Source organism: Protopterus annectens, chromosome 6.part0 (genome assembly GCF_019279795.1).
Source record: "Protopterus annectens isolate FY-2018-M chromosome 6.part0, PAN1.0, whole genome shotgun sequence".
NCBI classification, from domain to species: domain Eukaryota; kingdom Metazoa; phylum Chordata; order Ceratodontiformes; family Protopteridae; genus Protopterus; species Protopterus annectens.
In genome coordinates, this window is record NC_056737.1 from 303,855,490 (window position 1) to 303,868,411 (window position 12,922).

A 12,922-nucleotide genomic window follows, 5' to 3' on the forward strand; every position below is an offset into this window, starting at 1 on the left:
TTTTCATTTTCAGCAAACAAATGTGAATAGATTAAAATACAATAAAATACATAGGATATTATGAATGTAAAAGTTATTCAGCATGTAGATATCTATAAAACGACAGGAGTTTTCTACATATATATTTATATTCTCCATTTAAAGGGTAAGACCTGAGGGCTATTTTTTCACATTTCTCAACAAAGACAAATAAATTTAAAAATGAGCAAAGGGACATTTTCTCATATCTTTTCTCATATCTTAGCAAACAAAAGCAAATCATTTTAGAAAAAAAAAATGATAAAAAAAGCAGAGAGCAGAAAAGTTTTCAGCATGCTGTTATTGTTGTCAATTCAGTTAATTATTTTCTGTAAACAATGCAAACAAAATGTTTTACCATATTTAAACTTAAAGAAACCCATCCATTGATCCAGGTTGTGCTTGAAGAGGGTTAAGGAAGGCTTTGGTTTCACATGCATTGAAAGCTTGTTCCAGAGAAGTGGCAATCTCTGGGATTTGTATCTATCTCTCCAGCATCATTTCTTCATGTCAGAGGCTAGGTTAAGATCCCTGGAGTGAATGACCCTTCTGTTTCATACAGAGTAGATTTTCCAATATGTAGCATTTCCTTCAGGGACGGGTTAGAAATTGCCCTGTAAGCAAGCACTGATCACCCATTGACAGACAATAGGAGACAGAAAACAGTGACAGGGCTTTCAGTCTTTCCATGTAGGACTTGTTTTGTGTACCCTGTATTTTCTTGGTGAGAAACCTTTGTGGTCTCTCCAGCTGTTGCAGGTGCCTGGTGAGGTATACACAAAAGGGAGCATTGTACTCAATTATTGGTCTGATGAGGTCCAAATATAATGAAATTATAACATCCTTAGATCTAGATGTAATGCCTTAACTTATGAGATGTGCCACATAGAAGGATTTTCTTACCACTGTGGATACATGGTGGTCAAAGTTCAGATTCTTATCAGCATGAGTGCCCAGATCTTGTAGCACTGGGTCTTTAGTTAGGGGCTGCTGTCTATAATGTAATTAGCATGGATGTTAGTGCTTCCCAAAGGGAACAATAATGCATTTAGGTTTAATCTGTGGCCTTGACACTAATTATTTGTTTGCATTAACCCTTTCTGCAGTATATTAACATCACCAGGGGATTCAGTGATTGCTCCCAATCAGTGAACCTGGTCAGCCATGGGCTGTCCACTTTTGCTTGGACGTCTGAGAAATAAATTCTGAACAGTAAAGGGCTGAGCATAAAACCCTGTGGTATGCCACTGGTGACTGGTCTTTTACTAGAGGTGTAATCACTCACTTTGATAGTATATGTCCTGTCAGTGAGCCAGTTGGCTATCCATCTAGTGACATAGGGATTAATTTGCAATGGGGAGAGTTTCTCTACAATACCTGAGTGGGTGGTTGTGTCAAATGCCTTGGCTAGGTCAAGATAGGTGGTATGCACTGTCCTTTCCTCATCCAGGAGCTTGCTGACTTTCTCGAGGAACCAGATTTACCAGGCATGATTTGCCCTTAATGAATCCGAACTGGGTTGGATCCAGAGTTTGGAGATTACCTATGTCCATCTTGATAAGGTCAATAATGATTCTTTCTATGGTCTTGCAGATGAGGCTAGTCAGATGTATGGGTCTATAATTTCCAGGGGCGGTTGATGGTCCCCCTTTGTGCAGAGGGATTACTGTCGCTGTCATCCTTTCTGCCAGAACATAGGCAGTATTTAGTGATTCCATGTTGCAAGTCCTAATCTTGAAAAGAGTGTTTCACCAGTAGCTGATATGAATGATGATTTGTCTAGAATCAAGTTTTCTTTCTGGATGTTTCATACAGAGTAGATTTGTTCTTTGAGGTGAAGTATAGTACTTAGAAAAAAGCACATGATGGCACATAAAGCCAATCAATTCCCTTTAGAGCCTCAGAATGCCTTTTTTGAGAGTCTGCTAATAAAATCAATCTGTATATCTTGTTTTCAACACTTCACAATTTTTGAATGTTATATACTGATTGGAGACACATTTGGGGCAAGCTATACTCTAGCTAGCGTAAAACAACATTTTTGATTACTGTGATGCCCCAACACTGGCCCAGTAATCAAGGAGCCACAATCCTCACCACTGGCAACAGTAGGGGATGTACACTTTAGGAGAGTGATAAGTACATACATAGTAAAGTGCAATTTCCCTTAAGAGCACACAGAGACCACAGTCAGTATGGGGCTGGTTTCTCCCTTTTTCTCCAGATCCCCAATAAGACTTTCTACTGGCACAGCTATAGAGTCGAGTCCTTAGTCAAGGTTCTAAGCTGAGTCCTCCAACACTCTCTCTGTCCAACCAGTGCTTTGTGTCCCTGCCCAAGTAGCTGAGAAATACACTCTTGGAGATTTGTTTTACACACACACACACACACACACACACACACACACACACACACACACACACACACACACACAATTGGGAAAGGCCAGCACAGGTTTACTAGCTATGCCCCCTTCTGCCCAGACTATAAAATAGTTATCACTGCCACCAGAACTCCTTACCAGCTACTTTAAGGCCCTTAACAAAGGGTGTCCAATCCTACTGTGTAATGTTACTATTAATCCAAATGGCAGTCTGACCAAGAGCAAGGCTATCAGGAGTGGCCTACAAAGTGGTACCAAATAAATATGCAAGTACTCTCAGAGCTTAAATATGTCTCACAAATATCAGCCACAAAGATAGGTTTAAATATATTTAATAATAAATAATAAAGGAATAAGAAAACACTCAGTAAATCATGACACTAACATCAAAGTTCAAAATCAGAGGAAATATTTAAAACAACATTGCAGGACAGTCTCAAATAAATACAGAAAACATCTAAACTAATCTTTACTATATTCCTAACTATATCTAAAAGAATTTACTGTGCCCTCGTTAACTTACTTATAACAAGGCAAGCCAGGTGTGGTAAGTGGATGTTTCCAGTGGATGCTGCCAGGTCAAAAGATAAAATACAAAATGCACAGTCACTCTCTCAGAGAGTTCTTAAATTAATATCAAATATTACTGTTGGGATACTTGCAGCATGACATCACTTTTTATTACTTAATTTCAGTTCCCAGGCTCAACAACCATTGCTAGAAACTGCTAGCATGTAGCATCTCCCTGTGAAAATACATAGCCTTCAGATGTTTGCAACTGCTGGAAGACATAAAACAATAAAACACTTACAAAACAATGAGGAAGGCTCCCTGGTTTTAGACATTCTGTCTCTTTGCTGCATTGAAACCATTTATTTTATTATGTGGTTATAAAACAATTTAATTTCAAATATTTTCCTGAAGTTTTACAAGTTAACCTTTTATGTTCCAGTTTCCACTGTTAAAATATATATTGTTACACACCTACAATAGTGTATATATATTTCTGTTCTCTTCCAGTAGGGTACACTGTGGCTACATCTTTAAGCCCAGTACTTTACACACACTTTTGTTCCACCGGTTTGATATACACATACCATACAGTTGTAATACAGTGGTAACACAAGCATATAAATCATGTTGATATTCACAAATGACATATAATTATTTAAAAAATTCCAGTTAGCTGGGCTGGCAATATTTCCTTTTGTGTCATTTTACCCCCCACCCATAGATTCAAGCTAGTTTTTTAAGGTATCCCTGGGAAACGTTGCTTGGGAGGGTTGAGCCTATCTGAGAATACCTTACCCCATTCCCTGACTTGAAAGCCCATCTGCTTTGGCATTGCTAACCCCTCTGTGGTGCTACACTGTCATATCATATACCTGCAACCCTAGGCTCCACCTTAGTAACTTGGAATTTTGATGGCTGGCTCAATGAAGCCATGTTAAGGGATTATGGTCTGTAACTACAGTGAATTTCCTTTCATACAGTTAAGGCTGAAGTTTCTGCAGTGCCCACACTATGGCTCGACATTCCTTTTCTACCACTGCATAGCATTCCTCCCTGGGTTGGAGCCTACAGCTGAGTTATACCCCTGAGTGCTCTTCTCCCTCTGAGGAAACCTGGCTGAGTACAGCCCCCACCCCATGGTTTGAAGCATCTACCTGCACAACAAATTCTTTGCTGTAATCTGGATTGGAGAACACATGGGGCTCCTTCCAAAGCTCCTTTAAGCTTCTGGAATGCCTGCTCATGTGCTGGGGTCCACACTAGCTTATCTGGTCTGTTTTTCCTTGCTAGGTCTGTGAGGTGAACAGCTATGGTACTATAATTGGGGACAGACTTTCTGTGGTACCTGCTGTCCTTAAGAATGCCCTCACCTGCTTTTTGACAGGCCATGCCTGAATGGCTTCCACTTTGGCAGGTTCTGGCTTGATCTTAACACTCCCCATTCTATGTCCCAGGTAGGAAACCTCTGCCATACCCACCTGACACTTATTGGGCATAATGATCAACCCTGTCCTTTGTAGTCTGCTCAGCTCCTCCCTGACATGCTGAAGGTGATCTTCCCAGGAATGGCTATAGATGACAATATCATCCAGGTAATCAAGGGCAAGATCTCCTGCTCCTGCTAGGATATGATCTACCAGCCTCTGGAAAGTCGCTGGGTCATTTTTCATCCCAAAGGGAATCTATGAGAACTCATGCAAGCTGAAAGGACTCACAAAGGCTGAACTCTCTCTCTAGCCCTGGGAGTCAAGGGCACCTGCCAGTAACCCTTGGTAAGATCAATAGTGGTAAGATACTTAGCCCCACCCAGCTTCTCTAGGGCTTCATCTGTCCTAGGCATGGGGTAAGCATCTGACACTGTGTGACTATTTAATTTCCTGTAGTCCACACAGAGCCTGGTGCTGCCATCTTTCTTTGGTACCAACACCACTGGGGAGGCCCAGAGACTGCTGGACTTATGGATTAACCCTAGTTCCAACATTTCCTGTATCTCCTCCCTCGGAGTCTGTTTGACTCTCTCGGGCACCCTGTAAGGGCCTGCTTAATAGGCCTTTAGTGTCCTGTATCCACATGGTGCTGCACCAGGTGGGTACACCCTGTTTTTCCAGCAAACATGTGCCCAAGCTCCTGAAACATTGTTAAGCTCTCTCAAACCTGGGTATGGGTAGCTGCTGGGACATTGCTACCACTTCCACTGAGGTGTCAGTCCGAGCCTCACTGAGAAAATCAGTCACATCACCCTCAGACTCCTCCTGCTATCCACTGCAAATACTTAGCACAAGCACCTCTATGTCATGGTAAGGTTTCATCATGTTAACATGGTACAATTTGTGCCCCTGTTTCCTTCCTAGCAGTTCTACCATGTAGTTAACATCACTGATCTTCCTTACCACTTTGAAGGGTCACTCCCAAGCTGCCTGCAGCTTGTTATGTCTTACAGGAATGAGAACCATTACCTGCTGCCCCACAGAATATGGTCTAGCTTGAGCATTCCTGTCATACCAGACCATTTTCTACTGTTGGGCTTCTGCCAGGTTCTCCTGGGCCAAGTCCATGAGTTCCCTGAGCCTTGTTCATAGGTTCATAGGTTAGTACTTGGCTAACTGCCCTTGCAAGCCATTGTAAGCCTAGATAATTATCCCATGTGAGACTCAAACCCTGCACCTTGTGTTTGTAAGGCAAACACCTTAACCATTAGGCCACCCTCCCAACCTGTCCTTGACCTTGTACTGAGGTTTAGGACATATGCCACAAGAGACTCCTTTTGGGATTCATACTCACCCTCCCCCCATCCTGTATCAAATTTAGGGGTCCCCTCACCTTATGCCCATACAGCAACTGAAAGGGTGAAAAAATGTGGATTCCTGGGGCACCTCGCTATAAGCACCAACAGATGGTGCAAATATCTGTCCCACTCCCTCTTAAACTGGTCTAAAAATGCCCATAGCATGGTCTTTAGTGTACAGTTAACCTCTCAACCAGGCTATTAGTCTTGGGAAGGCAGGGGATGATCTTTAGATACATCGCCCCACAGTGCTTCCACAGACAAGCCAGCAGGTCTGACATAAAAATGGCAACTATGTCAATCAGTATTTCTTTTTGGAAACCTTCCCCACTGAAAATTCTAACAAAGCATTTTCCACCTTTTCTGCTTTAATGGAGGACAGGCCCAATGCCTCAGGGTATCTGGTAGCATAATCTACTACCACTAGGATATACTTTTTCCCTGTGGAACTCAGGGTACTCAGAGGCCCCACAATATCTATAGTTACCCTCTGAAATGGCTCCTCAAACACAGGCAAAGGCATGAAAGGAACTTTCACCTTGTCTCCTGCCTTGCCTACCTTTTGGCACTGCTCACAGGTCCTGCAGTACCATGTTACATCTCTGGAAATCCTAGACCAATAAAAATTCTACATAATATGTGTCAATCTATGTTTTATGCCCATATGACTTGCAAAATGAATACATTGGGCTATGGCCTGAAGTGCCAGATGGTAGGCTCTGAGCATTACCAACTGCTGTATTCTCTCACCCTCCAGCCCTCCCTCAGGGGTCCACTCTGTATACAGTAACCCTTTGTCCCAGTATACAGATTCCCTTTTTCCTTGACAATCAGGTGCCTCACTGGCTACCTCCTTCAGGCCTTGTAATGTAGGGTCTGAGAGCTGAGCCTGTCTCAACCCTCTCTTTGGAACCCTTCCTAGCCCCCCTTCCACCACAAGAAGTCTGGTATTCTCTGACAACAGTGCCTCACTGTCAGCCTAGGTATGACTACTCACCTCCGCCCTTGCAGTCACTCTGTCCAAGGGAACATTATTAGATATATATTTAGAGATTTATAAATGCATGTACATCTTTTTGCTACTTAGATGCATAAACACTTCTGTTGCTATAATATAGGTTGGAATAATATAGTCAGTTAGATGCATGCATTTCTGTTTGCTGGCATACATATATTAAAGGGTTAAACTGTGCTCAGCTAAATGATGGCATTAATGTGTATGCAACATGCTGGTACAGCTTGAGAAAAATGCTGACAAGGATAAGCTGAATGTTCACTGTTTCATGCAAGCTTCAAGGACTACAGATAAGGACACAGGTGCGAGGAAGGAACCAGGTTGGCGGCAAGAACAACTTAGTGAACTGTCAAATAATCCATCTTGAAACAAGAACACAAAGGAACTTATTAACAGACTGCATGACATCATCAAAAGACTGCTTTCACACAGAAACATTCTCAAACAGGAAAAACTCCTTAAATTAATAACAGACTGTATGACATCAGAAAATACCAAAGTAATGACTTTGAGAGTTCCCAAAAGACAACATTCATAAGAATGTATATATGTGAGATGTAATCTTATTTCTTGTTAGATCTGTTAGAGCTGTTTACTGGAGAATACCTTTCATTTTGTATTGAGAAGCATTTTGAAGACATTAAACCATGCAAACTATGCATTATTGTACATGTCGTCTGTTATATAGACAAGTTAGTAGTTTCTGCACAAGAACAATAATAATAACATACTGCTAAAAAAGTTAATAATCTGCAAAGTTTATGTGCACTAACCAGACTTTGGTTTTACAAGGCACTTTTTGTACAAGACACATAGCATTTAGCACAGACATCTGCACATGTGCAATTAATTAACCAAGACTTTCAATTAGTGTCATTCATTAATTTTAAATAACTTTTCAATGTCTAACTTTGCTTGCATTTGAATACAAGGGAGTAGTGCCTGTGCCTTGTATAAGGTCACTTTACTAAAAGCGCAGTAACTAACATTTATGTATGTGATTGAGTCCTGAATAGGAACACTTCAATTTCCACAGTTTGCAGCAGTACATTTACCCAGATGTCAGGATGCAGAGAAGGACTGCAGGGCAAGAAATAAACAGTGCCATAAATTCACCATGGTGGTGAAAACTTCAGGATCAAATTTGCCACTACAAACTTCATTTCAACAGCTTTTCAAGTAACTACAAAAGTTTTCCGACCATCTATGGTTCTCATAAGTGGCCAGCTGAAGTCAACCTAAACATTGGTAAGCAAATGTGTGTGGTAATCAGGCTAGTAAGAAATGTAAACAGAACTTAGAACAGGAAAATGTTCATGCAAGTAAACACAGTATTACTATTATTGTGTCAATTTTAGACAGACTACAGAAGTTGTATAAACAGCATATTAGCAAATGTAAAACATTATTAGGGCAAGTTGACAGTCAGGAAATATGTAAATGCATTACGTTTGACTGGTATCTTAAAACAGAAACATAATTGGTATGCCAGTAAATGTTTATTGTGTAAGTCATATAAAACTGCTTTCTGTGTGCAATGTCATAAAAGTACTATTGTTAATGGTAAACAACCAGATAAGGGTAATACACTTGCATTTTGTCTTGTCACCACGTGTGAAATGTTAATTTCAGAGTTACAACAGCAGTCAAGTCAGTTATTGACAAAATCTTCTGTACGTCTAGTTAGAAAAAAGTGGCATAAAACCACTGCACAGTACAAAACAGATAAGAGACGAGGTTCATGGTGAGCTGACAGAAAAAATTAATAAACTTCTAATAGACAGAGTGAGTTCAAAAAGTTATTTTTCAGAAGTGCATAACAGCTTTAGAGTCAGCAAAACAGAATACTGAGAAATATCAGACAGCCTGTGCAAAATCACAAGACAAAAATAATCTGGTTAGTAAAGAGTTAAAGCAACAGCAGTTAGCTACACTAATAAAAAATAATTTGACATTATACTCTACATTTAGAAAATGGTTAGCATATACAGCAGGATCTAATGTAACTTTCATTCAGTTAAAGCAAGACACTTAGTTAAACAGTAATGTAAAACGTATGACGCTATTCTCATAGCATACACACAGGGATAGTCTGTTATAGCTAAGCTGTTAAATAATTTCAAAATCACCATTTTAAATAACAGAACAGTTCTAGGGCACAGAAATCAAATGAGAGTAATTAAAAGCAGTAAAGACATGAGGTCACAAGACTGACATGCATGTAGTTTCTTTTCACCTAAAGTGCATCTGTTTGAATTGCACAAGAGCAAAAGGCAGACAACAGCAAATGTAAATAATGTAAATATAAATATATAAATAAATACCCATTATTTTTATATAGTTGGTCTTGAGATACTCTTCATTTTTTGGACCTGTTTTGCTCCTGCAACCTCCAACCTGATTTTACTTCTAAATGTAAATATATCTGTTTTAAGCAAGTGTTAGTTAAGCCAATATCTGTTTTGTTTATTACAATATTTTGTAATTGCATAATAGCATCAAAAAATAGCAAAGACTCTAGCAAAAACAGTATTCAAAAGCAATGTTAGTGATATAAGGTTATACTGAGTACATAATACTACAAATAAAACCCAAGTTTAAAATTTATGCATAGTTAGACAAATTACAACTGTATTCTAATATCAAGTTGCAAGTGTATTAGCAAATGAATGAAGGTAAAGAAAGTGATGAAAGGGTTACAAAGTCTGGAATGTCCAGAAAGAGGAAAAAAGTAAGAAATTTTGTTTTATGTGAGCTCGGATCTTCCCAGACTGAGATGGGTAATTACAAGGAATTCATCCTAAACCAAAATCACATATAAAACGGAGGTGTGGCAGTAAAATTATTTTATTGAACTAAATAAAATTAAGCACTTTCATCCCTCTCAACAGAGGACTTCATCAAAATACCAAACTGAATCATGTTCACAGGTTTAAATAACAAGCAAAACCTGGCCATTAGTTAGGAAAGAATCAATAAAAAAATAACTATAAAGGCAAAAGTACTGTGACACGAAACTAGATAAAACACAAAAAACCAAATGCTTCCAGTCCAATTCTCAGCCAAAATACGAGACACCAACAAGTTGTGTTAGCGCTTTCATTCACATTTAATAACAAGTGAACTTCTTCAGAAACAACTTGCACATCCACACTACTCAGATAAATACAATTAGTACTTAAATATTTACATAATTGATTAATTGCTCAAGTAAATAATTTAAAGACATAAACAAAATATTCTGTTGAATCATTTAGACAGACATTATTCACATAAGTAAATGAAAAATACATATTATGAATCTGTAAATATAAAAACTTAATATATCTAAAAAATCAAATGATGACATGTATTTAAAAAAATATCAATATATATAATACTATCTATTTTCTAAAAAGCATTTAAGATTAATCACTTCATTTAAACCTGGGGCACTATCTGCCCCAAGGAAAAATTGCCAGAATGACTCTTTGCATTCTAGCAAAATTTTAATATTTCCATTAAATACAGTATTGGACACATTATCAATAACAGAAAATGTGAACTTCTTGAACATACTACAAATGACTGAATGCCTGGCCAGGGCATTATTAACATCTTTCTTCCTAATAGCTAACATATGCTCACGAATTCTGACCTTGAGTTCTCGTTGTCATGCCCACATAATAACTAGGGCATGTCTGACACTGAGCAACATAGACTACCATAGAACTTTGGCATGTAAAAAATGCTTTGGACCAATGTGTATATGATAAATGTGAAAAATATATAGAGGAAGAATTACTTATGTATCTACACTGTTTACATGTGTGACATGAAAATGTTCCCTTAGTATTTATAATACTTTTTTTGTCACCAGCATACCTGTCTTTACCTTCCAAAATTGACTTAATGTTGACTACCCTCTTAAAAGTAAAGTGAGGTTTTCTACCTACAACATTTGTCAATTCGTGGTTACCTAATATAATCTTCCAATTGTCAAGAATAATATCCTTTATTAGCCACATTTCATTGCATATAGGCAAAATGAAAGCATTCACAAACTCCTTTTCAATCATATGGTCTACATTGTCAGAATTATTATGTCTGATCAAAATTAGACCCGAATTTAAAATGGGTCCTATTGTTGTGTTACGGAGTTGTATAACTTCTTTCTCAATCAACAATAACCATGACTCTCCATATCCCCTGTTGATAAAGAAATTTCTCAATATCGACATCTCAGTAAGAAAAACTTCAGTGTCAGAGGTTAATCTACTCAACCTAATGTACTGACCTTTATAATTCCTTTTTTCATATGAGGAGGGTGTAAACTAGTCTGATGTAAATATTGGTTCGTGAAAGTAGATTTCCTATATATTCTACTTGAAAAGGTCTGTGTATGTTCATCATATTTGAGTGATATATCCAGAAAAGAAATGTCACTACCAAAGGCTCCAATAGTGAATTTCAAAAAACAGGTACTACTGTTCAAAAATGAAACAAAATGTTCAAATTCTTCAAATGTTCCATGCCATAAAAAGAACAAATCATCAATATAACGGGTGTAGAATACAATTTTGTTGAAATGTACATAATTTTCTATGAACCTAGTCTCCCACTGAGACATCACTAGGTTTGCATATGCTGGTGCTACACGTGCACCCATTGCTACACCTGCAATTTGTTGATAAAAGATGTTATTAAATCTAAAAAAATTATTTTCCAAGATTAGTTCCATGAGTGTACAAATGGTATTGATTTTCGTTCCATCAAAATTAGTATTTTTGACAAGATATTCTCTTAAGTATTCAATACCTATATTGTTATCTATACATGTATACAGTGACTGTACATCTAAAGTGGCCATAACCAAATTAGAAACTGGCAACTTAAGCTCCCTTAGTTTTTCCAATAAGTGCCATGAGTCCTTTAAATAGTATTTGGAAGCTTGTACAACTGGATTTAGTATGTAGTCCAGCCATATTGAAATATTCTCTGTTTTGTATTTGGCTGCAGATATAATGGGCCTAAATGGGGGATCTACTAGATCCTTTTGAAGTTTTGGTATGCCAAACATATTTCCCATCTTCGGAAATTCTATTAGTAGGAAGCTATAGGTGTTGTAATCAACCTCTCCTTGACTGAAAATATCAAACAAGCTTAAATCTAATTTAGAGAAACTGTTCCGGATATGTACACTATCAACAATCTGATATGTGTCACCATCTTTTAACAAGTTCTCCATAGACCTGATGTAATGGGTATTGTCCATAATCACAATTTTACCCCCTTTGTCCGCCTTCATAATTCTAACTTGTTTGTTAGTTCTAAGCTCTTCCAAAGCCAAAAATTCTGACTTATGGACATAATTAGGATGGTAAACAGGATGTATTTTCCTTATAGCTTCTTCACTAATATTTTGAAATACTTGCAGAGTATTAATCAATGGTGGATTGTATGTACTTGCCTTTTTGGGACACAAACTGACATCATTAGAATGTAAATCCTTCAAGATATATCTCAAATTGAGCTTCCTAAGGGTCAATCTAAGATCTATAATAGTTCTAGCCTTATTGATGTTATTAGAGGGAATGTATGAAAACCCTTTCTTCAACAATTTGTATACATTTTCAGATAAATGAACTTTGGACAAGTTGTGTATTTGTATTTCAAATTCATCACTGACATTACAGTTCACCACCTCTTTTTGTTCCTCAATCTCCCCTTTTGTCTGTTCTGTGCAACCTTGGACCAAGTGGGGCCCCTTTTGTTTCCTTGTTTGTCCACTAAAAAAGGTCCACCTTGGGAAGTACCCTCACCTTTATTAGTGTTAGCATTCCTATTGTTGTCACCATTGTTTTCATTACCAGAGGCTACACTAGTGTCCTGATCTAATACATCCAAAATATCTGTTAAATTGGCATCAGTGTCCATATCACCCACTAAAGAATCAGTGGCATCTCTTAGTATACAGCCATTTGTAGTGTTAGTGTCATTCTTATGTACATTACTTTTAACAATTTTAACACCAGGGTTTTATTCTTGTTTGTATTAGAAAGCCCCTTAGTGTTGTTGTAAGATTTAGCATCTAGAACGTATGCTGTTTCATTATTGTACGCAGTAACATCTCTAATGAGTTTCTTTTGTTTCCTACTAACAATGGTAGCTTTATGTCTTTCAGCTTTTGCCGTAATGCCGGCATACAAACCAGAAAGCCCTGAAAAAC

General features: G+C 38.0%; 1 long non-coding RNA gene across 2 annotated transcripts in view; it reads left to right on the forward strand.

The window, feature by feature from the left end:
- The window catches only part of LOC122804278, a 46,909-nt gene that overhangs the window by 25,901 nt on the left and 8,086 nt on the right, over positions 1-12,922 (forward strand). The window contains exon 2 of one of the 2 annotated variants that reach the window (XR_006365206.1): positions 7,721-7,962. This is a non-coding gene — a long non-coding RNA (uncharacterized LOC122804278). The remainder of the gene's footprint in view (positions 1-7,720; positions 7,963-12,922) is intronic. The other variant, XR_006365207.1, reaches the window with a different exon arrangement.